This window comes from Urocitellus parryii, unplaced genomic scaffold (genome assembly GCF_045843805.1).
Source record: "Urocitellus parryii isolate mUroPar1 unplaced genomic scaffold, mUroPar1.hap1 Scaffold_243, whole genome shotgun sequence".
Lineage (NCBI taxonomy): Eukaryota > Metazoa > Chordata > Mammalia > Rodentia > Sciuridae > Urocitellus > Urocitellus parryii.
In genome coordinates this window covers 18,595-46,245 of record NW_027552437.1, presented here as the reverse complement: position 1 = coordinate 46,245, position 27,651 = coordinate 18,595, and the positions used below count along the sequence as shown (strand labels likewise).

The window sequence follows — 27,651 nt, the reverse complement described above, 5'->3', positions numbered from 1 at the left end:
GTGGTCCTCCCAGTAGCAATTTTCAGGAGCACACTTCTCCATCATGTAGGCCACAACTAACCCCCAGTTTTCATCATTCCCCTGGAGTCAAGCATGATCCATATCTGGGGTCTCTCTTCCATCCTCAAGCATTGGTGGTGGTGTCTGCCAAGTTTATGTTGAACCAGAGCCCACACTGCCTTGCTGCTCAAATGCAAACCAGTGCCTCCTAGCTTGCAGCAGGACCTCCAAGGGTCTCCCATCCACTGACTCATGGCCAGCCTCAGAATCTCTCTTGAGGACCTGCAAGATCACACTTGGTTTGAGTGTGAGACCTGATGTTTCTAGGGGTCATTCCCTTAGCATTGGAGCACCATTCTTCCCATTATACTTGGTGTCCCATCCCATCAACACAACCTGTCATACACAAAAATGGAAATTAGAGTGAAACATTATCAGGAAATACTCTTCACAAGAAAACAGCTTACTGACTTGAGGCTTGGAAACATTCTCCTACTCAGCAAGCAAGTCCTGAAAACTAACAGGCCAAGGATTGTAGACAATAATGCTGCTATGTCCATACACCTCTAATACCAACCACAATGTTTTACTAAGCATTCAGAAAACAGGAATAAATTTATTAAAACTGAGCATGAACAGAATGACCTAAAATAACCCATGTTAATATTTAACTATTAAAAACATGTACAACTATGGTACATCTAAGTTTCTACTGCTCAAAATATAAACATTGTTTACAACAGAATGTCAGAAAAAACAAGAACTTCACTCCATAAATGACTTTTTTAAAGTTTATATACAGAAGGAAACTGGAAGCAAGAAAGACAGATAAGGAAAGGCAAGACAATGTCCTCCATTATTACTGTAGTAACAGATCAAAGGTAAACTAAAACAATTCCAGATTCTTCCACATAGGAAAGATACACACAAATCTCAATATATAGCTAATTTTTTTTCTCAACATATAATGCTTTTCTGTTCAGAAATACCTTGAAGTATCATACTGAAGAATCCTTTTTTCTTCCTACTTGAGAATGTCATGGTCCCCCTGAGGCTCAAAATAATTTTGAATACTTAATTGCACACTTGTGAATTCTATTTGGACTCAAAGTCAACTCATCACACATTTCAAAAAGCATCTCCTGTGGTCTTTCTAGATGTCTGTATAGACACTGGGGACCATGTTGACTAATACCACTAGACAGAGCTTCTCTACTTATTGGGAAAGACCAAATAAAATAAACATCAAGGAAGAAGTACACAAAATGTTTCTGGCAACATTAAGTTGTGCATGGACATGGAAATCTTTAGCATAAAAAAGATTGGTTTGATACCATTCAGTTGAACTGGGATGAACGACCAGTGAATAAGAAAATAACCACTCCTGAGGAAAATCAGGTGAAATACAGACCTGCACTGAAAACCTACAAGTTCTTCTTCAGAGGAAACAGTACCACTGGCAACTCATGTTCTGAACCTTGACTTCAAATGACACTGCTTGCGGTCACTTATTAATGAAAGAAATCTCTCTTCCATTCCAGTCCAAGTATGCTTCCCACACCCTTAAAGCCCCAAAGATACCCACCCCTCCTGGTTCCTAAGCTTGGCATGCTATCACCTCTGCAAATCTGCTCCCACCAACAAACACCCAGACTCCACATCATCTGCTCTGCAAGGAACCCCTGAACAGGCTCCAATTCTCTCCCCTCCCTGGTTTTCTTCTTACCCCAACTTTCCTCAGAAACATTGTGCTGGTCCCCTGAAACTTCTTTTGACAGGGAATGAAATGCCTTCTCCTCCCCCTGGTCACCCTAGAGCCTTCCCTACCTGCTTCTGAGTTGGGATGGAATTGGCAGGTGATGTCTTCCAGGACAGTACAGAAGTCTCCAGGTACAACAATCTAGCCTCTTGGGAATGCAACCCTGCTCACATGAAGCATTAAGTTTTTAATTCTTACTGAATCTGCTAAATCCCCACTCAGAATCTGCTAAAAGATCACCTCATGTTTTTCCATGAGCTCTTTTTGTCATTAACATTGTTCCTCTTCTATCCATAATAGAGTACATATTTATAAAGATTCATTTTCATGTAATTTCAAAAACTTTGTGGATTTTTTTTAAAAAATTAAAAGTTCTTCTAATCTATATTGTACATTTCATCATATGCTGGCCTGCTCAAGAATTGCCCTTTCATATTCAGTACTTTAGAGGTAAGTTTTGAAACAGGGTGGGATGGTATTCCATGTACATATATTTTTGTCAGTGTTTGACTATTTTAATTAACAATACATTACAAATAAAATAAGGACTGCTTCTGTGTAACAGTGGCCACCCTTATCCAGGTGCTGTGGTGAACACTTTTCAACTCATCTACTCAGTAGGCTGAGACAGGATATCTATACTTTGAGGCCAGTTTCAACAACTTACTGAGAAGACTGGCACAAAAAAAATGTTTTTAAAATTAAAAATATGTAAGTACATTTGTATGGTAAAGTGCCTCTGGATTTATTAACAAAACAGTGAGGAGGACATCTCCATTGGGAGCTGTCCTGGGAAGTTACTTCAACTTTCCTCCCTGTGCACCCCCCCAGTCACACCCTCTCTTCCACTCAGGTTTCTCAATTCTGGATAAAAGCTGTGGCTAACTGATTAAGATGTGAACTGCTGTATAATGTTTCATTAGATTTACAAAACCCAGAACATCTGTTGGTCCTCAGATAAAATCAGAATGTGTCATGCCTCATCTTAATCTTTAGTTATATGTCAACACAAGGCAAGTAAATTTCTGTGACTTTTAACATACAGAAATAAATTTGTCTATTCAAAGAAAGTACAGGTACTAGACCCAGAAAGTCAATCTCCATTGTGATGGTCCATTTAGAAATGAAAAAAAGAAGACACACCCTGGATGACCAAAATCCTGCTAAGAGAAACATTCTCTCCCTCTGCCTCACAATCCCATCTTTCTCTCCCTATAAAAACCTTTTGTGTCCCTGCGATTCCCAAGAGGGAACTATGAGAATGATATCACCCACACCCACACTGTGCTGGAACTTCAGTAAACCTAATTTCTTTCCCACTCATTCTCATTTTCTGACTACTGGTTTTCCATTGATGAGGAGCCTGGACCTGGGTCTGGTAACACCTGGAGTCTGCCAGTCTTCTCTATCACTGATGATGACTCCAAATTCTTAAAAAACAAAACAAAAAAACTCCCTTTTACATCATGGCTACAGGCTCCTGTTTCAACAAATGATTCTCTTGTATTTTCAGAGTAACCCTTTTTATACAGATAGTGCTTTGTGATGAAACACTGATTGTGGAGTGATTACACCCTGTAGCAACTCTTCAGGGTGATAGTGGTCAAAAGGTACACTAAGGCATGTTATTTACTTACAAAATGCTCACACACTATTTACTGAGTGTAAAGAATCATGAGCCCACATAGTTCTTGATGCACCACCTCCAGGGTGTAGAAGCAGACCATCTTTATCTTCTCCCAGAAGCAATAGATCATGATACCAACTAATCTGGAACCTCACACTTCAAAATGAACTCCCAAAATTCTTTATACTTCTATGAGGGTGCTATTTGCCAGCTGTTGGACAAAGGTCAGGTGCCTCCAGGACACAAGCTTTGTTTTCACCACATGATCTGAATGAAGGATGTTGGACAATTCAGATAATGGTATTTTAACCATCTCCTAAGCTCTTATCTTTTTATCTAGAATGCATGACATGTGCCTAAAACTTTTATTGACCTACCCCCTGATTGAGCTCAATTAAATTTAGTGATCATTTGGAAAGTTAATCAGCAGAGAAATTCACAGAAGGGACCTGTCTAGTTATAAACTTGTTACTTTGAAGCACAATAAAATCATTTCTAGATATAAGGTACAGGAACAAAGATCCTTTTTACTTACCTTTTCATATGCTTGTGGTCTTAGAATTTTGCTTCTCTTATACTGTTCCTGTGTCTTTTTATCCATTTTCTTATTTAATTCTTTCTTCTGAAGTAAAAATGTAAATACAAGGAGGAATAAAGTAAGCACAACAAATAGTCATTTGTATTAATACATTTACATATATATAAATTGAAATGAGAATACAGGCTTATTTCTCACTGAGTTCTTTGAGCTTCTTTCACTGATTGTTCTAACACCCTTCAGCAACATCTGTCAACTTTTGAATGAACTAATTTGTTTTTTTTTATATGATCACAAGCAGAGCCTCTCCCTCTACCTCACCTACCACAAACATCTGCATTTAGAAAATCTGTGATGAATGCTAAACAATATTTTAAATTGTCAACATATAACACATGCTAAAAAATATTTTAAATTTTCAACATCTAACACTGGCAAAGAGGACATAATGTTAAATCATTATATTATCTGGGACAATGGGTTTTAATAAGAATGTCTTATATCTATTCAAACAAACTGAATTAATTAGATTGTTGGGCCTGTTACTGCAGCTTGGCTCAGGGAAAACACAGAAAACAGAGCAGAACTAGGTTTCTATCTATACTCTATGAATTACTGAAATGGGGATTTGGTTATAAAGCCTACATTTTGTGTACCTACATTTATGATTTTAAATAGGATTATCACTGCCTTTATGTCTTGAAAGTATTATGACTCTTTAAATGACCATGACACACATGTAAGTTTTATTTTGGTTTCCATGTATCATTTATCATTGAATTTCTTCAAGAGTTACATGAGTTGCCCATTTAGAAATATTTACAGCAAAGAAAACAATCAAGAGTGTGAAGAGAACCTACAATGGGAGAAAAATTGTTGCCACCTGCACATCAGGTTTAGCATTCATCTCCAGGATATATAAAGAAATAATAAAACTTAACACGGTAAAAACAAGTATTCCAATCACCAAATGGGCAAAGGAACTGAAGAGGAACATCAGAGAAGAAATGCAGATTACCAAAAATATATGAAATAATTGTTCAACATCACTACAAATTAGAGAATTGCAAATTAAAACTACACTGACATTCCGTTTCACTCCAGTTGAAATGGAAATTATCAAGAATACAAGTGATAATAAATGTTGGCAAAGATATGGGCAAAAGGTTCACTAATACATTGCTGGCGGGACTGCAAATTGGTGCAACCAATACTGGAAAGCATTATAAAGATTCCTCAGAAACCTTGTAATGGAACCACCATTTGACCAAGATATCCCACTTCTTAGTCTAAACCCAAAAGACATAAAATCAGCATAATAGACCCAATCTACCAAAGGCCAAATAATCTTTATGATATATGGGTACCTACAAATAATCAGGAGGGAGAGGGAAGAATACAAATTAATTGAATTAGACAAAGGGGAATAAAAGGAGGGTAGGGAAAATGGGTATATAAAAGACAGAATGTATCAAATATAACTTTCCTATGTTCATCTATAAATACACACACAGTGAAACCCCACATTATGTACAACCATAAGAATGGGATCCAAATTAGAAAAAGTTAAATGCTATACTCTATGTATATATAATATTTCCGAATTCACTCTGTCATTTATATAACTAAAAATAGTGAAGAAAAATAATTTAAAAATTCCATACTATAAACCTGAATAGGATGTTCAATGAAATTCTAGTACTATAAATTTAGAAGTGTAATATTATAACTTTGGGGATAATTGATGAGTAAATTTGAGCATTATTATTTTATGCATCTATTCCTGCTCTAAGATACTAAAAGAGGCAGCTACTAAAAGATATGAAGTCCTTTGTAGTACTCTGGGACCATTTCTGGGAAGCAGTCTCACGTCTACAGAGATGCAGGATGTACAGAACTATTCTTTCATGGGACAGGTGGACCCATACTACAGCTGCACTGTGACTACAACCTTGTGTGTTGCATGTACTTTTGGTGGGAGCACAACTTTACTGAGCTTCATATCCTAGTTTATTCAGTGTCAGTGATGCCTGTGTGTACCTTATAGTGCTGCCACAGGAAGTACAGGGAAGAGGGCATAGTAAGTGCTCAGTACATACTCTGAGTTGAATAGGCATGTCCTTCCCAGCACATCAACTTATTACCTCACCTGCAAATGAGGTTTTTGCATATGAAAATGTTATAAGAGGCTATAGTCAATAAGAGTAGGCTAAAATCTAATGACTCATGATCTTAGAAGAGTAAAATTTGGACAAGAATACCTGTACAGAGAGAACACCATGTAATAATGGTGATAGAAAAAGGACAGAAGAATCTACATGTCAAGGTATGCCAAGTATTTCCCACAACCACTGAAAGCTAGATGAGATAGGGAAAATTTCCCCACTAGACATTTCAGAGTAAGTACATTATTATATTCCAGTTTGGACTCCTAGACTTTGGTACAATAAATTTATTTTTAATATACCCAGCAAGTATTATTTTTCAGAATAGTCCTAGGAACCCAAATGGACACATATGTTTGGCTCCTCCTTGACACTAGAGGGGTTACTCCCAGACTGGTAGCTTCTTTTCGTCAAACGGGAAAAGAGGAATCCCAATGTGGTCAGCAACATCCTGTGTCCACAAAGTCCTGGATAAAATATCATGAAAACTCAGTTTGGAATTCTAAGAGCAAATCATAATCTGAAATTCACATGGAAATCAACAATCCAAAAGATGAGATTCTAAAAACTGATATGTAAACAGTGCTTGAAGTACAGATGTAGGGCTTGCAGTCTTCAGGTAAAAGATCTTCAAATGAGGAAGGCCCATGACACTGGAGGATCCTAAGTTCCCCATTTTAACATGGACATATGCAGGTGTAATCTAAGTAGGAGCTACAGATTTTTCTGTAGGGCAGGGAAAGAAGGTGAAGACTGGACCCAAGGAGGACCATATGTCACCTTCATTGCCCCTGAAATTTCTAGACGACTAGGAATATCAGTTGAAAGTTTTAGACCATGAACATTAGCAAACCCTGGAGGCTTGTAAGAAATACAGATGCTCAGGCCCACCCCTGGCACCTGAGTCAGACACTCTGAGTTGAGGACCAGAAGTCTGAGTTTGAGTGAGCTCTCCAAGTGACTTTGATGCACCCTATTTGGGATGGAACGTTCTAGTCTTGAACAAATGGCCTGGGGTACAAGTGTCAATTTTATTCTCCATAAGGATACATGAGAATTGCAGAACCATGCCCATAGCTTTTCTTTTCCAATCTTCTGACCCTTCAACCTAGTCTCTCTTAAAATCATATATCCAAAATAATATGTGATTATATATACAAAATGGAACATGACTCATCCTTAAAGAAAAATAAAATTAAGGCATTTGCCAGTAAATTGATGGAATTAGAGACTATCAAGCTAAGTGAAATAAGTCAGTCCCCAAAACCAAAGGCTAAATATTTTCTTTTATATGTGGATGCTAATACACAATAAGGAGTGGGGAGGGAATAACAGAAGTTCACTGTAGTAGACAAAGGAGAATAAAGGTAAGGGAGCAGCATGAGAATAGGAAAGACATGAGAATGAACTGGACATAAAGTTATGTTTATATATAAATACATGACCAGTGAAATTCCACCCCATGTACAACAACATGAATGGGATCCTAATTAGGATAAGATATATTCTATCCATGTATAATATCTCCAAATGTACTCTACTGTCACATATATCTATAAAGAAGAAACAAATAAGGAGTAAAAGGACATGGGGAGGGAAGAAAAAAGGAAATGGAGACACTAGGGAATGATATTGCTTATTTTTATATTAGATTAATATGTCAATGTGTAACAATAAATCCCATCATTCTATAATGCATTAACAAAAATGTGGAAAAAATTGAAAAGTGCATAATGGCATATGAACCTAATTTTCAAACTATGCCTTGGTTCAATTCCCAATACCAAAACAATTTTTTTAATTACATATATATGTATGTATACATATGTACACACACACACACACACACACACACACACAATTTACTATATAAACAAATTTAAGTACAAAAATTCCATGAGATAATCAATAGATTCAGAAAGGCCTGTTCACAACACTCAGCACCCATTAAGGTTTAAAATACCAGAGGGAGGAGTGATGGAAGTTGATTTCTTCAAAATTATAGAAGCTGTGTGTGATAAGCCAAATGCCAAAAACAAATGAAATTTTAAAAATGAAAGATTTTTTCTAAAAACAAAAAAACAAAACAAAAAAGTAAACGTTCACCACTCATTGAATCTCGATCCAGAGCAAACAGGCAAGAGAAGAAATCTAATGGCATACACATGAGAAAGAAAAAGTCATGTTGCCTCTGTTTACTTATGACATGAACATTTTACTTAGATGATTTAAAATGCTCCATCAGAAAATTTATAGTGCTGATAACAAATCTACTAAATGAGCTGATACAAGAACATAATACATAAATCAATTGCATTCCTATATTACAATAGCAAACCTGCTTCAAAACAATTGGGAAAAATGTCTTATTCAAAAAACCCTAAAAAATACTTGGAAAAATATCTAACCTAGGAGATGTAAAAACTCAACAATGAACATTATAAAATGGTGAAGAAAAACAAATTGAAGACAACCTTAAGAAGTGGAAATACTTCCAATGTTCTTGAATAAGAAAATCAGTATTATCAGAATAATCATACTACCTTAACCAGTGAACAGACTCAGTACAATCGGAATCAAAATATTAATGACATCCTTCACAACACAGACATTTTTTATGACACACAAAAATATATTTCTCAAATTCATTTTAACACAGAAGTGACATAGAAGAGCCAAATGTATCCTGAACCATAAGAGTGATGCTGCGAGTTTCACATTACCAGATATTCAATTATATCACACAGATTTAATTTAAAAAGCAACATTGTATTGGCACAAAAACAGACCTGAATATGAATGGAATAGAAAACACAGACAAATTCAGAAAGATACAGTGACCTGATATGCAACAAAATGCCAAAAATATACGTTGGATAAAAGAGAGACTTTAACAAGTGGTGCTATGAAAACTGAATATTCATATGTAGAAAAACATAAAACTTGATCCCTCTCACCCTGCACAAAAGCCAACTCCAAGTGGATCAAAGACCTAGGAATTAAACCAGAAACTCTACACTTGCTTAAAGAAAATGTGGCCCAAAACTCCAACATATTGACAAAATTATCAACTTAACAAGACTTCTAAAGCACAAGAAATAAAACTAAGCATCAATAAGTGGGATAAATTCAAATTTCAAAACTTCTGCATAACAAAGGAAACAAGAATGTGAACAGAGAGCCTACAAATGTGAGAAAATATTTTTCATCTGATGCTCAGGAAATTAATATTCAGAATAAAAAAAAGACTAAAAAATGAAACCCTCAATTACTAAATGTACACAAAATCTAAATAAGATGTTCAACGTCTCTAGGAATCAGGTAAATTCAAATAAAAACTACAAGGAAGAGAGAGTCTGTATTATTGTGCCCTTGCTCTTTCCCTATACTGCAATAAAACTATTAGATTAAAAAAGAAATACATAAAGATTTTATCTCACTCCACTCAAAATATCAATTATCAAGAATATTGTGGGGGGTGCTGGGGATGTGGCTCAAGTGGTAGCACGCTTGCCTGGCATGCGTGCGGCCCAGGTTCGATTCTCAGCACCACATACAAACAAAGATGTTGTGCCCGCCGATAACTAAAAAATAAATATTAAAAAATTCTCTCTCTCTCTCTCTCTCAAAAAAAAAAAGAATATTGTTTGTGGGGGGATCCACATATCAGAGAGAACATTTTTGGGGAAAGGAAGAATAAAGTTTATTGGATTAGACATAGGAGGATGAAGGGAAAGGAGGAAATGGGAATAGGAAAAACAGTAGAATAAAACAGTATAAGTTTTCTATGTTCTTATATGAATACACACCTGTGTAACTCCACAGTATATATAGCACAAGAATGGGAAGTTATTGTGCATGTATGTATAATATGTCAAAATAGACTTTATTGTACGTACACCTGAAAATAATTTTAAAAGAGAATATGTATTGGGAAATATACACTAATGCAGTGTTGGTAGGGCTGCAAATTAGTACAGCCATCCTGGAAAACTGTATGAATATCCCTTTCGAAACTTGGAATAGAACCACCATCTGACTCACTTGTCCCATTCCTTGGTATATATCCAGTATCTGGAATCAGCATACTATAGAAACACAGGGACATCAGTACTTATAGCAACACAACTCATAATAACCTATTTACAGAACCAGCCCACATGCCCATCTACAGACTAATAGATAAAGAATACATGGTATATATACACAATAAAAGTTTTACTTATTCATTAAGAAGAATTAAGTGATGGCACTAGGTGGAAAATTGATAAAATGAGAACACAATTCTTAGTGAAACAAGCCACACTCAGAAAGCAAAGGGTTGAATGTTTCCCCTCATATGTGAATACTTGACCATATATTGGAAAAAGGGAAATTAAAAAAAAATAGCAGCAATATCTGTGGAGTACAGGAAGGGGTTACAGGGAAGGCAGGAAGGATGAACAGGGGGATGAACAATAGAATGAAAAAAACCAAATTCTTTCTGTACAAATATGAATAAAGCATGGTGAATTTTAATGTTGTGTATGTCTATAATGCACTAATTTAAAAATCTATAAATAAATAGAAAATAAACAAACAGAAGCCAGACTCATTGTTCTCTCTTTCACTCTTCCTCTAATTTTTCCTTTACCTCTATTTATTCTCTTCCCTCCTCGTAAACAATGCACCCTACGTTGTCTATGGATCAGCCCTATTTGAAAATTGCAAATCCATGTCTGCCTGATCTTTTCTTCTTAATTAGTTCTATTTTTAACTTCTCTTACCACTGCTTAGTTTGTAAAATGTCAAACCCCACCACTAATGCTATAGAAGAAGTTAAAACACTGGAAGTCATAGGTAATATCAATTGAGTTTATGATGGACATAATTCATGATTAACTACTATCTTTACTGATAGAAATTGCTGACGCTACAATTTATGTTTATTTTGTCAATCAACATTGTAGATTTCATAATAGAAACTAAATACTTAATTTATTACTATATGTTATATGCATAGGTTTTTTTGCAGTTATTTGACTCCCCTTAATCTCTGAGGTACTGGAAACCTACAAGAAAACTAAAAGCTGGTAGAGTAGAAACCCCATGGATTCAGGTCCATTTTAATAGATGGGTAGACACTAAACAATATGAAAAAAAAAAAACACAAGAGAAGAAAACATCCCAAACAAAACAGAATGATTCAAAATAGACTCCACTGACACTGCAGTAAGGAAATGTCAAGGAATGAATTTAGAAAGTTTGTAGATAAGATAATCTAAGAGGTAAAAAATGTTGTAAGGATTGGAATAAGAGAGAAAATATAAGAAGTGAAAGGTCATGTCAAGAATGAGATACATATTTTGAAGAAGAATCAATTGGAAATTCTTGAAATTGAAAATGATAAACCAGATTATAAATTCAATGGAAAGCATTACCAACAGACTAGATCATCTGAAAAATAGATATTGAGGTAACAAAAACAATATACATAATCTTGGCAAAGAAATTTGATCATGGAGAAAAGATGTTAAGAGAATATGAACAGAATTTTCAAGAAATGTGGAGTTATATATATAAGGTCAAATCTAGGATTTATAGGGGCTCTGAGATATAAATTAAAGGAATGCAAAACATTTTCCGTGAAACAAGAAAAGTTCCCAAATCTAAAAAAATAAAACAGAAAATAAAATACAGGAGGCATACAGGACTCCAAATGTAAAAAAAAAAAAAAAATTACAACAAACCCATTCCAAGGCACATGATTATAAAAATGCCTAACCTTGGTGCTGGGGCTCTAACTCAGTGGTAGAGTGCCTGCCTCACACATTGGAGGACAAGGGTTCAATCTTCAGTACCACATAAAAATAAATAAATAAAGATACTATGTCTAGATAGATAGATAGATAGATAGATAGATAGATAGATAAATAGATAGATAGATATTAATGCCTAATCTGAAAAATGACAGAATTTTAAAAGAGCTAAAAAATGACTGGTTATATTTAGAAGTAAACAAAAATGATTTCAGTTGATTTTTCAAGCCAGACCCTTAAAAACTGGGAGGGCATGAAATAATATATACAAAACTCTGAAAGATAATAAATGCTATCAAAGTTTTTTAAATAACTAAGAATTTTTGTTTTAGAAATGTTGTCTCACTATTCAACTAAGTGAATAAATTTTCTCAAACAAATCTGTTACTTACTTTCTATTTGCTTCACAACTAAAGAAGTTTTAGGAATTCAATGTAAACCAAGACAATGTCCAAACTTTCAGGAATATGCAGATGTGGGGAGCAAGTACTTTTTTGCCAAATCTGTAAATAATGTGTGATTGAATGGTAAAATTTGTTTTAATCTGAATTTTCCAAGAGCTGCACAAGATCAGTTGCCAGTTGGGAACTGGTAATTGCTACGTATAGTTTCACATACTCAAAAGAAAGTACTTATCATTTACCCTGATCCTAACTTCTGTATTACCCTAATCCTGACACTGAATTCTACTCCAATTTTTTTTTTTTTTTTTTTTTTTTTTGCTGAGCAATAACATGTCTCCTAGAGAAATTTTGTAGTAAGTTTGTGTAGAACATATTTTTAACATGTTAAAGATATATGCATAAACAAATTTAAATTTATGAATATAGGCTTCTGAATTAATCAACTTTTATTTAGCTGCATGATTTTTTATACTTGCAAAAATAGTTAACACTAGCATCAGTATGTAAGAACATCCCTCAGCTAATTGTTGGTCATAGCTTCAATCATATAACAAAATCATATCTCTCCAGAATAAACTTCAGGGTGGGGCATGTGGGCTTAGGTGATAGAGCATTTACCAAACAAAAAGTCCATGTTCAATTCCCACCACCACATGTAGCAAACAAATAATAAAATTTAAAGCTAAATATTTTATATAGATATTGTAAATACTAGATAATTTTTAAAAAGACATAAAATATATATATATGATAGCAGGAATGCATCTATTAAACAAAATATGAAGTACACAAAACTCAAAGTAATATATGCAATTTAGGTATGTATTATATTGAAATAAAAATATATAATGTAAACATGCTTTTGAAATTTCTGATTGGAAAAATATTTATATTCCTAAATTTTGAAATATGTTTCTGATTTTAGTGTTTTTTTACACAACTATAAAGAGTTTGTTTTCCTATGTGGGAAATATGTATTTTTACACTTAAAATCACGTATCATCAAGAAATTTAAAAGAACACAATTTGCTTATCAACACACTCCTATACATTTTAATGAAAAAAGACATTATATTTCATATTATCAATATTTATTTTGCAATTTTACTCCCTGAATAATTTTGATTTTTTTAGGAATTAGAAAACCAACTACTAACTTCATGGGGTTTAATAAACAAAAATTACTTGTTTTAGTATGGAATTAATCTTCAAATAAAATTCTTGTTGACATTAAAAATGATTATACTACTCCCTGGTTAGAACTTTTTCTACAATATTAGAATTTTTCCTCTCTGTTTATTGTAAAATATTTTGGAACTTTCTTGGTCCACATTTTCAGCAATATTGTTTGTGTATCTTCAATCTTTGGATACTATTATTATATTCTTTATGCAAATTATTTTCTTTTTTCCATCTAAAACAATTAATGAAACATGAATAAAATTTAAAATTTCTTAACTAAGGAAAAAATGTCTTTTAAGATATTTTTTGAATTTTTCATTTTTTTGTTTTACTTTGTGCTTTCAATGTAAGATTGCTACATGAAGAAAATAAAGCTAACTCAAAACCCACTAAAAAAGGGATATCAGTATCATCATCATCATCATCATTATTCTTATCAGAGAGAAGAGATTGCTGGCCAAAAATGTTAATACTTCAGAAGATTCAGAGAATGAGTAGGGGTAAGAACATACATCTGCAAAATAATACTTCTAAAAATCCCAAATATTTGTGACATGAAACAACAGTACACAGTTATTTTTTCTCACAAAAATTCTCATTTTTTTAACCCATTCAGAGATACAAAACCACTTACCTCTTCCCAATAATTCTTTATTGCCAGATTTCTGAGTTTCTAAACATGTAGTCAAACCACTGGTCACACCTCACAAGTCAGAATGTAATCCTATGTCTGCCAAACTAGAAATTCATGCAGGATTTCTGTGTTACAGTACTGGGATAGAATTATTTTCCCAGGAAAACTTGTTATTATTGTTGAGGCTTTTAACTGATTTGATGAGACCCACACACATTAATACACTAATGTCCTTTATTAAAATAAACTGATTGTAGATATTAAGCATATCATAAAATCCCTTCACTTCAACATCTAAAACACTAAGTACCACACTTATGCAAGTTGACACACATAATTTAATTCTCACAATGTGTAGCATATTATCCATAGTTATCGCAATTCATGAGTAGAGAAAAAACATGGAGTAATCTTATAAAATCCTAGTTCAGTGGGCACCTGTCACTGGTTTGCAATCTTCTCAAGTTTCTCAACTCCCTCCCACTCCCACACCTGCCTGTTGATGTGAGAGAAGCTAGAATTCAACCATAAAATGTGTGTGTTATGTACATTGTACAATGAATGTGAAAACATTAAATGTAAAAGGAAGTGATTTATTTCATGAATTCACTAAAAGACCACTTCATAATATGTCAGTATGCTAGAAAAATAAAGATCAATATCTAAATTATATGACAGTTTTAGCTATGAAGAAGAAAAAAATAAGTGAGGAACTATAAATAATGGAGTTTCTATTAAATGGAAAGAATAGGTATAAAATGGCAAAGCTGGTAAGGGGAAAAATAAAAGGAACAAAATGTCAACAAAAGCATCAACAAAAACTTCACCTTTGATCTGATGTTTTGGGAATGTACTGTTATAGTTAAAGCTTCGTCCCAGGGTTTCATAAACTGACTTCCAGACCACTCACATATAATCGAATCAAGCCTTTACTGAAGCACACCAGTGGCGGCTGACCAGAACATAAAGCTGTTCCTGATCAGCCCCAAACAATTGCAAGGGCACTCCTTATAAGCCTGAAAACCCAAAAAGGGATGTTCAGGGGGTCTAGCCAATGCAAGCAAGCCAGGTTACAGAAGCGGGACAGTGCAGTCAAGCAGAGGGAAGCCTAACCAATCACAGTTAGCCCAGTCACCCCAGTTACAGAAAGAGAGCCCCATTACCCTAGTTACAGAAACAATGCCCCAATAGGTAGTTCCGTGTTCTTAAAGGTTTCTATAACAAAAGAAAAAGAACATCTTGCTCCAGTCATGACTCTTCTACTTGGCATGGTTGTTATACAGGATGAAGTCATAAAACAAAATGGAGTCACATTTGCTCCTACTATCACAGTACCAGAAAGCTCTTCTTGTCCTGCCAAGATTCTCAACCTTTATCTTTCCCAAATTTTCATAATTCTATTGATTTCAGATTTGGTTTAGAATTTAACTCCTTAGAATATAAAAACCTTAAATGTACTCATCAGATTCCCTTATTTCAGGGCTCAGAAAAAAATGCTATTTAACTAAACTTTTTTGAGAAAATTGGATTATAAATTTGGAGATTGCATATGACTTTAATTGGATATAATCAGCTATCCATCATTGAAAAATAATTTAAATGTTACATATTTTACAAGAATATTTCAACTTGAAAAACCCAACAGGTTTAGGATACTTAAACAATACCACAAATATCATGATGTTATTATTTATTGTAACTCAATGGGTTACAAGATAAAAGTGGCTGAATGTATTTAAACTTTCCCATAAAATGAATTTTATGCTACAATGTAGCTCACATTTAAGAAATTATACTTAAATTACAGTTACATTATAATATGAGTAACCTAATACTGACTTTTTATTAAAATAAAATGTTTTCATGAGTGGTGTCTGGAATTTTGCAGAGTAGAAAGCCCCAGACCTCACTTCCTCACAAACATTGACATAGCAAGATTATGGTCCATTGATACTGTAAGAACATTTCAGAGCCAGTTATGAAACTGAGGTATTCCACAGAATACACAGTTTCATTTAAAGATGGGGGAAAAGCCACTTCCTTTCACCTGTTTTCAACTCCATGCCCAACCCAGCAGGACAAACATAATTCATGACTACTTTCTTAGGAGGAAGGGTGGATATGCTTCCAATATTCTGGGTGTTGTTTAGGGAGAGACAGGTGTCTGAGGAAATGATTTGTCTCACTTGTCTCAAAGCTCATATGAGAAAATCTCTTACTTTCAATACCTGAGTTGGGCTGAGAACCAGAGAGCGCTCAAAAGGATTGTCTAAGCATCAGACTCTACAGTACTACAGTGATACACCAAGGGGAGGAAGAGTGTACAAGACCTTCCTAAAGAAACCAGCAAACCTGTCTAATTCAGAAATCATATTTCAAGTCCAGAAAAGACACACTCCAATAAAATATTCAAGGGGCTTCCAAAATTTCTGATTAATTTATGAAACGTGTTCCCCAAATAAAACTGATTCACAAGGGCTGGAAGAGATAGCTGTCTTTTCAAATGCAAAAACAACAAAAAATTTATAACAGAAATAACAAGACACATGAAAAAACTCAAATAAATAAAATAAACAAAACAACTCTCCAAAGACCAATCCTAAGACATTGAAGGTCTATGGATAATTTCATGAAATGAAAAATAGTCCTCTTAAAAGTACCTACATGTGTTATGAGAGAATACACACATAAAACTACACAAAGGGGCTGGGATTCTGGCTCAGTGGTAGAGCACTCGCCTAGCACACACGAAGCCCTGGGTGCAATCCTCAGCACTACATAAAAATACATAAATAAAATAAAGATACTGTGTCCAACTACAAGTAAAAAATAAATATTAAAAAGAAAACTACATAAAATCAGGAAAATACATGGAAGATGTAAAAATGCCAACATGACAGTATAAAAAGCTAAATAAAACAATAAATGAAATAAAAAATTCACTAGAAGTGTTCAGTAACAGACTTAATCCAGCACAAGAGTGAGTCATTGAACTCAAATAAAGGCTTTTTGAAATTATTGATAGAAACAAAGAAAAGCAAAAAAAAATTAAATGTGAAGAAACTCTAAGGGACTTATGAGACAACATCACAAAGACCAATATGTGTTTTGCATGTATCTCTAAAGAAGAGAAAGAGAAGGGGAAGCAGAACTCATTTGAAAAAAATAATAGACTTTTTTTCAATTCTGAGAAAGAAAATGGATACCCAAATTCAAGAAGCTCAAAGAACAATAATTAAGATGAATCCACAAAGGACCCACAGTAAGGCAAATTGTAAGTATCAAAATTTAAAAATCAAGATTGTTGATGGGCTGGGGCTGGGGCTGGGGCTCCGCAGTAGCACACTTGCCTGGTATGTATGAGGCAGTGGGTTTGATTCTCAGCACTTCATATAAATAAATAAATAAAGGCTGTTCGATTTATAGTACTGAATATAAATAAACAAATAAATACATAAATAAATAAATAAATAAATAAATAAATAAGTTCCTATCAGTGACTAAAATAAATTAAAATAAAAATACAAAATTCTGAACACAAGAACTGAACAGTGATTTATCTCCTATGATGTAGCTTCCAGAAAATCATCAGTGGATATTATGGAAAAAATTTAGGTCATATATGATATTTAATTTTTCAAAGAAAAACAATGCACACACACAAATTAAAAACAATTTAACAATCAAGAAGAGAGCACTAGCAATACTTTCCTTTAAAAATTAAGAAAAATTAACAACTTTCTAGGAAAAAAAATTGAGTGAGTTAATTATCACTAGACCTAATTTATGGGAATTGCTATAGGGAGTCTTTCAAATGGAAACAAAAAGAATGCTAGGCAATAACAACAAAGCAAATGACCATATAAACATTCTGGGAAAGGAAACTATGCAAATACAGATTATTTTTATTTAACAGAAAACATTACTTTATTTCTCATCACTGACAGCATGGAATGGCATTTTGAATACAAAACCTATATAAAAGTATTTTTTTTCCTATTTTAAATTTGTTTTTCACATACACATGACCTTAGGGTGTATTTTAACATATTATGCATACATGGTGTGCAAGCCATTCCAATTTTTATTCCATTCTTGTGTGGGTACACTGGTCATGTGTTCATATGAACATAGAAAAAAATATGTGCAATTCATTCTACTGTTTTTCCTATTCCCATCCCCCATCCCCTTTTGTCCCTTTTGTCCAATTCAGTGAACTCCTATACTTCCCATACCCTTGTTATGGGTTAGCATCCACATCTCCGAGAGAACATTTGGCCTTTGGTTTTTTTGAGACTTGTTTATATCACTTAGCATGGTAACTTCAGTCCCATCAATAAACAAGCAAATGTCATATGTTCATTCTTCTTAAGGCTGAGTAATATTCCATTGTGTATATATACACCATAATTTCTTCATCGATTCATCTGTTAAAGGGTACCTTGGTTGTCCAAACAATGTGGATTGTTAATATTATTCTATTACACACTTAAAATGTCTGAGATATTATTTTAAAGGAATTATTATTTGATTTTTCTTAAATGTCATTTAAATTAATTCAATCTTACATGAAAATTATAGATTTAAAATGCCAGCATATTTTATACAAAATAACTGTGTATATATCTAACTTAAGAATGTTCAAATGGCATTACAAAATGGGGTACTTAATAGTGCTTGGGCTTGTGAAATAAAACATACAATAAACCTGTCATTCTTGTAAGTTGTTTATTTTAAATTATAATTTGAACAAAATTAATCTGTGAGTTTTAAAAAAAAATGGCCAAGATGGTAAAATCCAATAGGTTTATATCACACAGTAAAAATGAGGGAATTAATGTTGCCCCTTAACTAATATGCTTGAAGGACTATATATAATAAGATAATGGGAAGGGAGGGACCTGTGAGAACAGAAGCAGATTGGAATGATGCAGCTGCAAGCTGACAAAAATAAGGAGGATTAAGGGTTATCACCAAAGCTAGGAAGAGGAAAGGATGGAATTTATCCAGAGTCTCAGAAGGAGCACAGCCTTGCTTACACCTTGATTTCACATTCTGACTGCTAGAATTTTGAGAAATAAATTTCTGTTGTTAGCTACACAGTTTGTGGTATTTTGTTATGTAACTCCCAGGAAATTTACATAGTCCCATTCAGGGCTTCCCTCCCACATATCTCTTAACCTCATGTGGGCAGAAATAATAAATAAACCATAAGAGATTACAAATTGAAAACCTAATTTGGGTAATTAAAAACATTAACATTTACCTACTATTACTATTACTATTACTATTACTACTAGAAAAACTTCTAGTCATTTCCAGGAGTTACCATGGAATAGGGATAGAATAGTTATGTAATTAGTTATTGTGGAAATTTGGTCTCTTAGGTTGTGGATTTAGGTATTTTCATTGTTATTTTGGACTCATGTACAAAAATTAATAGAGCTAAAATATTTAAAAATATATACAGATTTTAATTTGTATTCTAATTTCAGGACCTCACTATCTTTTAACACAATAGGTAGTTGTTAAATTAATTTAAAAATCTTAATTTTCTTTATTTCTATTAGTTTATGTTGTATTGAGAGAAATATATCCATTCCAGCTTGCCAGTTTAGAATTTAGTGTAATGGAATCTGAAAGAATAATAAAAATATTCCAATTTTTATTATTCCAATACTTCTGTGCTAGAACATCAAAACACTGCATTATGTTGCATACATGTGCATATGTATATACTAAAATATTTACATATATGCTTAATTTTTTTTAATGTGTACATACTTCACAGTGTTCTTAGAAAATTGCATAATATACATTGTAGCTAATCAAAAAGTAATTTTAAATACTTTTCACAAAAATCTGCTTTTCTTATAGATGCACATCTGAAAATAAAATGGAAGTATCTATAAATATGCAATTTTTGTTTAAAATGCCATTTTTAGTAAAGAGTATAAACTAGACTGATCTCTATAATGAATTAACATAATATTTATAATAAATATTTTAAGGACTATACTAAATTTATTAAAGTTTTCACTGTGATGAGACAGGAATCATATTTCTGCAAAATAGTTGAAATACTAATATTATGTTTATTATAGGCAAATTATATATTAATTACATTTCTAAAGATGGTAGATGAAAAATTACATAAAAATTACTGGCAGCCTTCATTAATTGTGCATTGATTCTAAACTTTATTGAGATGCTTATGCAGTTCTACTAAAGATACAGGTGATAATGTCACTGAGAAGAATTTACCTACAACTTGTTCTTCTGCTTTAAATTGCTTAATGTCATGCCTGTAGGAACTTGAACACACAATATGTTCTACTGCTTAAATTATAATATATGTGCTCATTATAAAATATCACACTTTTTTAATGTAACTTCAGGCAAGATTTCTAGAAATGAACTTAATACTAAAAAATTTCAAGTTCTACAATTAATTTATCAAATTCATTTTCAAAAGAATTAGAAATTTTCTAGTTATCCAGTGTTATTCTCATATAATAGATCTGCTAGCTTGTGTCCACACTATAATTTTTTTTATACTATCATGATACAGTTTTACTATCATGATACAGTTAAATATTCGGTAGAACTACTCTTATTTTACAGGTATCTCTATTATGATTAGTTATGCTTGATCATACTTATGCATCCTATGCAAATTTTTTCATTAAATTTAATCTATTTAAGTATTATCCATTATAGCTTAACCATAAAAATTATTTTTAATTCACCATATCCTGATATTATGATTTCCTCAAAAACAATAACAGTGCTATTTATTTCAGTGAAGTGTTATAGCTTTTTTTCAAATACCTTAGATCATTTTTTCAAATTATTTCCAGAAATATTGATGCAAATATTAAAAAGATTTTTTTCTTATATCAGACTGCTGATACATAGGGTTTTTAATTATACTATTACCTTAATAAAGATGTAAAACATGACATTTTGATTGTTTTTAGTATTTGTTTTCAGTGCATAAAAGCATGTTAAGTTCTAAGTTTCAAGGAGCAGAAAATCACTGATAGATTCTTCATTAAGTCTCAATAAGAAAGAGAAGATCATGCTGTTAGAACATGATTCATTTTACTTCTAACAGTCTCCTCAGCACTTAAAATTGAGAAAACAATCACTTCTATTGCAGAATCACTGGAAGAACTAAATTAGGAAACTTCTATAGTATGTTTAGCTATTGACTAACAAAAGAAATTCATTATGTTTATGTTAGTTTCTTATTTGTTTTTATTTTTATCTTAAAGGTACATCTGAAGTAATGTGACAAGAGTAAATTTATTTTTAGAAGGAAATTTCTGATGTAACTGAAAATAATAGTAAAAGCTTCACAAGATAGGTGTCATGGAGACAATTCGGGAGGCTGTTAGTAATAACATTTAAAATAACTGCAGCTGAATGCATTCTAAGAATGTCACCCAACAGTGTACGAACAATGAAAAAAATTTGTCAAACATCTGTGCAGGAAATGAACCATTCATCACCAACTGATTTATGACAAACCAGACTCAGAAAGATTATCTGTCACAATTTAGATCACAGAGAATCAATGATACTGTCAGGGATTAAATCTCTATGATCCTCCAGCACTGTTGTAATATGACAACAAAGGACCATGAGATGAATGACAGTGGCAAGAGTCACTGTTATTTTTCTGGGGCACTGTCTGCATATGTCTACAGCTGTCTCCACATCATTTATTTAAAACTATTGGAAAATATCATAAACAAGCTGCTATATTTATTGCTACCTTTGAGATAGAGAAACAGGAACAGAAAGAAAATAAGTAAATTTCCTCAGCTCCAAAATAGCAAATGGTTCAGATCTTGATGACATGACATGAAAGAAAACACATCACATCGGTAACACATCCATTATTTTACATACTGCCATACTAGTGTCTGTTGTATTCTGCTGCCTTTCCTATCCTCTACTATCCCCCCTCCTCTTCCCTCCCCTCCCATCTTCTCTCTATACCCCATCTACTGTAATTCATTTCTCTCTCTTGTTTTTTTCCCCTTACCCCACACTTCCTCTTATATGTAATTTTGTATAACACTGAGTGTCTCCTTCCTTTACCATGCAATCTCCCTTCTCTCTCTTTCCCTCCCCCTTCTCATCCCTGTTTAATGGTGATCTTCTTCTCATGCTCTTCCCCCCTATTCTGTTCTTAGTTGCTCTCCTTATATCAAAGATGCCATGAGCTTTGTAATGTTTTGAACAACTAATAATAAAAAAATGAGAAAATAAATAAATAAATAAATAAAACTTAAAAATATAGATTTTTTTTTAAAAAAAGAAAGAAAACACATCTTCTGGTGCTTCATAGAGGACAAGGGGACTGTTTCCTCTCTTGTCATATAAAAACCAATAATATCAAGTTGCCTTTTCAATAGCCAATCAAATCTGTTTCTAAATAAATGAATAGACATATAGATAGATTCCCACATTAATCAGAGAAAGAGAGAGAAAAAATAAACATTTTCCAAAGTCCTTGTTATTATTTTCATATTCAATATTTTCCACTCACACTCAAGCCTCAGTAAGCCTCCTAAGATTAGGATTCTTAAGCCATATTTATGATTAAATAATTGATATTATCAAAGAATGGTGCAGAACCAAGCCCACTATACACTAGATATAATTAGCTGGAAACTAGTTGTTATTATGATTAAATAATTGATATTGTCAAAGAATGGTGGCAGAACCATGCCCACTATACACTAGATATAACTAGCTGGCAACTAGTTATTAACACAGAGAAATATAAATAATTAAAGTAATATTCCAATTTTTCAATAATATAAAATTATCAAAATAAGTTTTATGAGTTTTATAATATTATCATTAGGACAAAATAACCTCATTCTTTTATTTGTTCCACCTAAATTAAAAAAAAAAAAAAAAACCTTTAATAGGTTACCTCAGAGAATACATGTTTATTTCATGAAACTGTTATCAACTCATTCGTTCTTTTTTCATTTATTTTTATTCATTTCTTCTCTAACACTGGACACTGAACCCAGGGTAGCTATACCACTGGTTAGATCCACAACATTTTATTTCAGTGATACAGATGGAACAATTTTTGATAAAGGGTCTCACAGAGTTGCTGATGCTGCTCTTGAACTTGCAATCCTCCTGTTTAATTGTCATTATGTTCTATCTTTTCAAATTACTATTATTATTTGGTATGTATATAGCTCTGTATTACAACAAGTACTATGATTAAGACCTTTAAATTTTTCAACATTGAAATATAGAGATATTACCTCCCATTACATGTGTTCTAATTAAAAATGAAAAAATCACAGATATGTAAATAACATAAAAACAGTTGAAAACATTTTTCTCAAACGTTTAAGATCATGTAACCTATTGAAGAATATGAATTGTCTAAACAAATTATTTTGGCAGCTATACTAGATGAGAAAAGGAGGTTGTGATAGTTTTTACTTTGCAAAGAGTGAAAAAAACTAAGATTAAAAGAATAAAAGGAAAACACAGCTGATAATCTGAATTTCTTAAATACATTTCATAGTGATGGTCTTGCCACATCATCAGTCTCACTGTGTTACTGATATTATCTGATAAATATCTGATATTCAAAGTTCAGTTACAGAATAATTAGTGTAGCAGAAGACCATACATTCCCAACTTTCATTTTTTGGTTTATTTCATTTTTCTGTTTATTAACTATTTAATATCAGATACTTCATTTTTAAGTTCAAATTTTATAGCAAAAACACACCAGAGTACCCATACAAATACAAATTAATTTACCTAAGATAAAAATAGTCTTTCTGTACTTCTCTCTCTCTCTCTCTCTCTCTCTCTCTCTCTCTATATATATATATATATATATATATATATATATATATATATATATATATTATACATAATATATACATATATATGCACACACATAGTCATGCATGTATATGTATACAAACAGACACATAGAGAAATATTCAGAAAATTCCACTTTAGCTGGAAAACATTACAAATGATGAAGTGAAAAAAAAACATTTTTTCTGACTATAACTGGTTGTATGAACAAAAATTGACATGAAATATGTTATTACAAAGACATATTATTATAAATGCATGTCTCAACAGAGCAAAATGTCATCAGAAGACATCAGAAAAATGCCTTAAAAAACTGACTATTTCAGGTACAGTTTATTTTCCATTTTAAGACAAAACCAACTGATAATCAAGTTTCCATGAGGCATGAGTAAGACACACTGGACAACATACACCTCAAAGCATTTCACCAAGCTCCTATCTGACTTAGCTCTGGTCCCCCAATGCCTCTCCAGCCAGGGCTTCACCCCTAGAGGCCTAAGCACAAGCATACACTCTAGGCATTACCTCACAGGGAAAGGCACAGTGTGCGCCTTCCTCATAAAGTACCCCCTCCAGCACCTGGTGCCCTGACACCTCTCCAGTGAGGGCTTTGCACCCCCAGGCCTCAGCAAGAGCATTCTCTCCAAGCATAGCCTCAGAGGTACAAGCACAGTGCGGCCCCTCCCCACAAACTACCCTACCCAGCTCCTACCCCACCTTGAATCTCCAGTCCCCTGAAGCCTATTCAGCCAGGTCAGTGCCCCCACAGCCTCAGCATGAGCACCCTCTCCAGGCACCACCTCACAGCAACTGCAAATTGTGCCCCCTCCTCACACACTCCCTCACCTAGCACCTACCCCATCAATTTCGGTTCCCCAACACATCTCCAACCAGGGTCATACATCACATACCACTGAGGATACTGAAGCCCTCCCTACCTGAGGCTCTCCTCCAGGGTCCAGCAGGAAGGATCTCCAGGACTTGAAGGAACATGCTTCTTCATGGTCTGCTGGCGACTTCTGCATACCTGGAAACACACACATGGCACAGAAGCAGTTTGTGATATGCCCACCCAGGCTTGTGTGAGTCATGCATGCACCTGTGCATGAGGGCAGGGCTTTGCGCAGAGACATTAGGAGGCAATGCTTAGCAGCAACAGGCACAGTGCACCTCCTCCCAAGGCACTACCCCACCCAGCTCAGGTCCCCTAAAATCTCCAGCAAGGGCCCTTGCCCCACAAGCCTCAGCATGGTCACCCCTTCAGTCACTGCCTCCCAGGACAGGCACAGTATGTCCCCTCCCCTGCTCTACCCTACCAAGCTCCTACCCCATGGGGTTCCTACTTCAACCACTTCCTTCCCCACTGAGTCCCTACCCAACTCTACTCCTGGTTCCCTAAGAACTCTTCAGCCAGGGTCCCATCCCCCACAGGCCTAAGCAGGTCACCCCTCCATGAACGACCTTGCAGGGAGAGACACAGTTCGCCTCCTCCCCATGTACTACCCCAGCCAGCTCTGGTCCCAGGATGCCACTGCAGCAGGGGTTGCACCCCACAAGCTGCTGAACACACTGGCACTCTCCCTACTTGAGGCTCTCCTCCCAGATCCACAATGGCCAACAGGAGTGCAGTGGTGAGCACCAGGCTGCCCTTATGGGAGGCCCCACATCCTCACTAGGAACTGGGATGTGGAAAGGATGGCAGGGACATTTTCTCAGATGGCGACAAAGTTGCATGGCCAGGAGCAGAGAAGCCCAAGCATCCTATAGCAGGAAGGACCTCAACAAATTGAAGACATGTGCTTCTCCACCATCTGCCAGACACTTCTAGGCTGCGGAAAACCCACTCTGCAGAAGCAGTTTGCGGTGCATCTCTGCATGCGTGCATCTGTGCTTGTGTCTGTGCGTGTGTGCTGCGTGCAACTGTGACTCGAGGGTGGGGCTGTGCTCAGCGATATTGGGGCTGGGCCACGTGGTGGGTAGTGGGGCAGAACAGAAAAGAGAGCACCCTGGAGATAGAAGGATGGCTCGTGTTGCAGGAGCTGCTTTCACTGCAGGGAGGTGCAGCAGAACTTGCCCAGGTGGCGGTCCTGTTGGAAGCATTCCCTGTCTAGGCCAGAGCACAGGAGGCAGCCCTGCAGTCCCCTGGAGGAAGCGGTTGGGGTTGATGCACACCTTTGTTTGGAGCCTAGAGAGTGCTCACAGTCCTCCTGGCTTCAACTCGTGGGAGGACTGCAGTTCTGGCCAATGCATTGCTGGGTACTAAATAACTCATGCCAAAAATGGCAGGGGCAAAGCTGCAGGCTTTGTCTTTTTAACTGGTTGTCATTTCTTATTTAGTTCCCTTACCTATTACTGGCATATTATATTTCTTCATACTTCAATATTGGTAAGTTGCATGTTTTTAAAAAATTGACATTTTCTTCTAGGTCATCTGTTTTATTGCATAATTTTCCATAATCTGGTAGTGGCAATGTGATCATTTGCCTCCATGACTGATGAGGTCCCCTGCCATTTACAATTATAGGAATGAACTCCGAAGATATTGTGCTAAATAAAAGAAGCCATGTCACCACTTAGCAATTAAGTCCTTTTTTTATAATATTCTTTCAACAAACTTTGAGTACGGTCATATTTTTGACTGTCAAATAATGTTTCTTGTGGTGAAAATAATCATTCTATTTGCTCTTGTGATGAGGTTTAAAACACAAAATTCAAGAAACTTAATGTGGTATTAGTTTCAAGTTCGTTTCAATTCTTCCCATGCTTTAATTCTCACCCTGACCCTTAGAATATTGCAACCCTGGACAAGGTAGCCTATGGAAGGATGAGAACATGTGAAGCTCAAGCAGTCTAAATTGAAGTTATCCTCAAGAATAGTCTAAAAGTCTTAAGCAAAAAAAATATGCTGGAGGAATTCAAATATTCATTTCAAATTACACTGAAGAGACATAAAACAACAACAATAAGAAGCATGGTAATTGCTAAAGTGTACACAGAAATCAATGGACTAGAATTCAAGACACAGAGAAAAACCAACATGTATATATTCATTTGATTCTTGACAAAGGGGCCAAAAGCATAGGTTGGAAAATAAAAGAGCTTGGCACATGTTTTAATTGAGTGGTTGTTATTCTTACTGTAGAATTTTTAAAATATATTTTAGATATTAATCCTTTATTGGGTATGTGTTTTGAAGTTATTTTCTTTAATTCTGTAATTTCATTTTCATTGTTTTGATTGTTTCCTCTGCTGTGTAGAAGCTTTTTAGTTCCACGTCTCCATTTTAGTTTTTGTTGTCTGTGGTTTGGTTTTATAACCAAGAAATCATATCCAAGAAAAGTTACTGATAAAAAGCTCCTAATTTCTACAGTGGATCTGGGTGCTTGTCTCAAAAATTTTGAAGAAAAAAAATCTATTTAAGAAGAAATAGAATGACCACCATGTGGTATGAGGAATAATACCAGAAAACAAACAAACAAACTCATTTTTGTGTACCATCTTAGAAGTTTACAGATGGTTTTGGGCAGAACATGGAACATAATGCATTTAGAACAGGCTTTGGAAAAGGCATCCTGACTACCATATGGATTCACTTTCATTCTTTCTGTGACCCATCCTTTTTTCTTCAAATCCAATCAGGAATAACCCCTGGGACAAAGGACGTT

The 27,651-nt window shown here is 34.4% G+C and overlaps 1 pseudogene; it reads right to left on the bottom strand.

The window, feature by feature from the left end:
• LOC144251839 (cold shock domain-containing protein E1 pseudogene) overlaps positions 1-26,086 on the bottom strand; it is a 42,099-nt pseudogene extending 16,013 nt beyond the window's left edge.
• Positions 26,087-27,651: the final 1,565 nt, after the last annotated feature.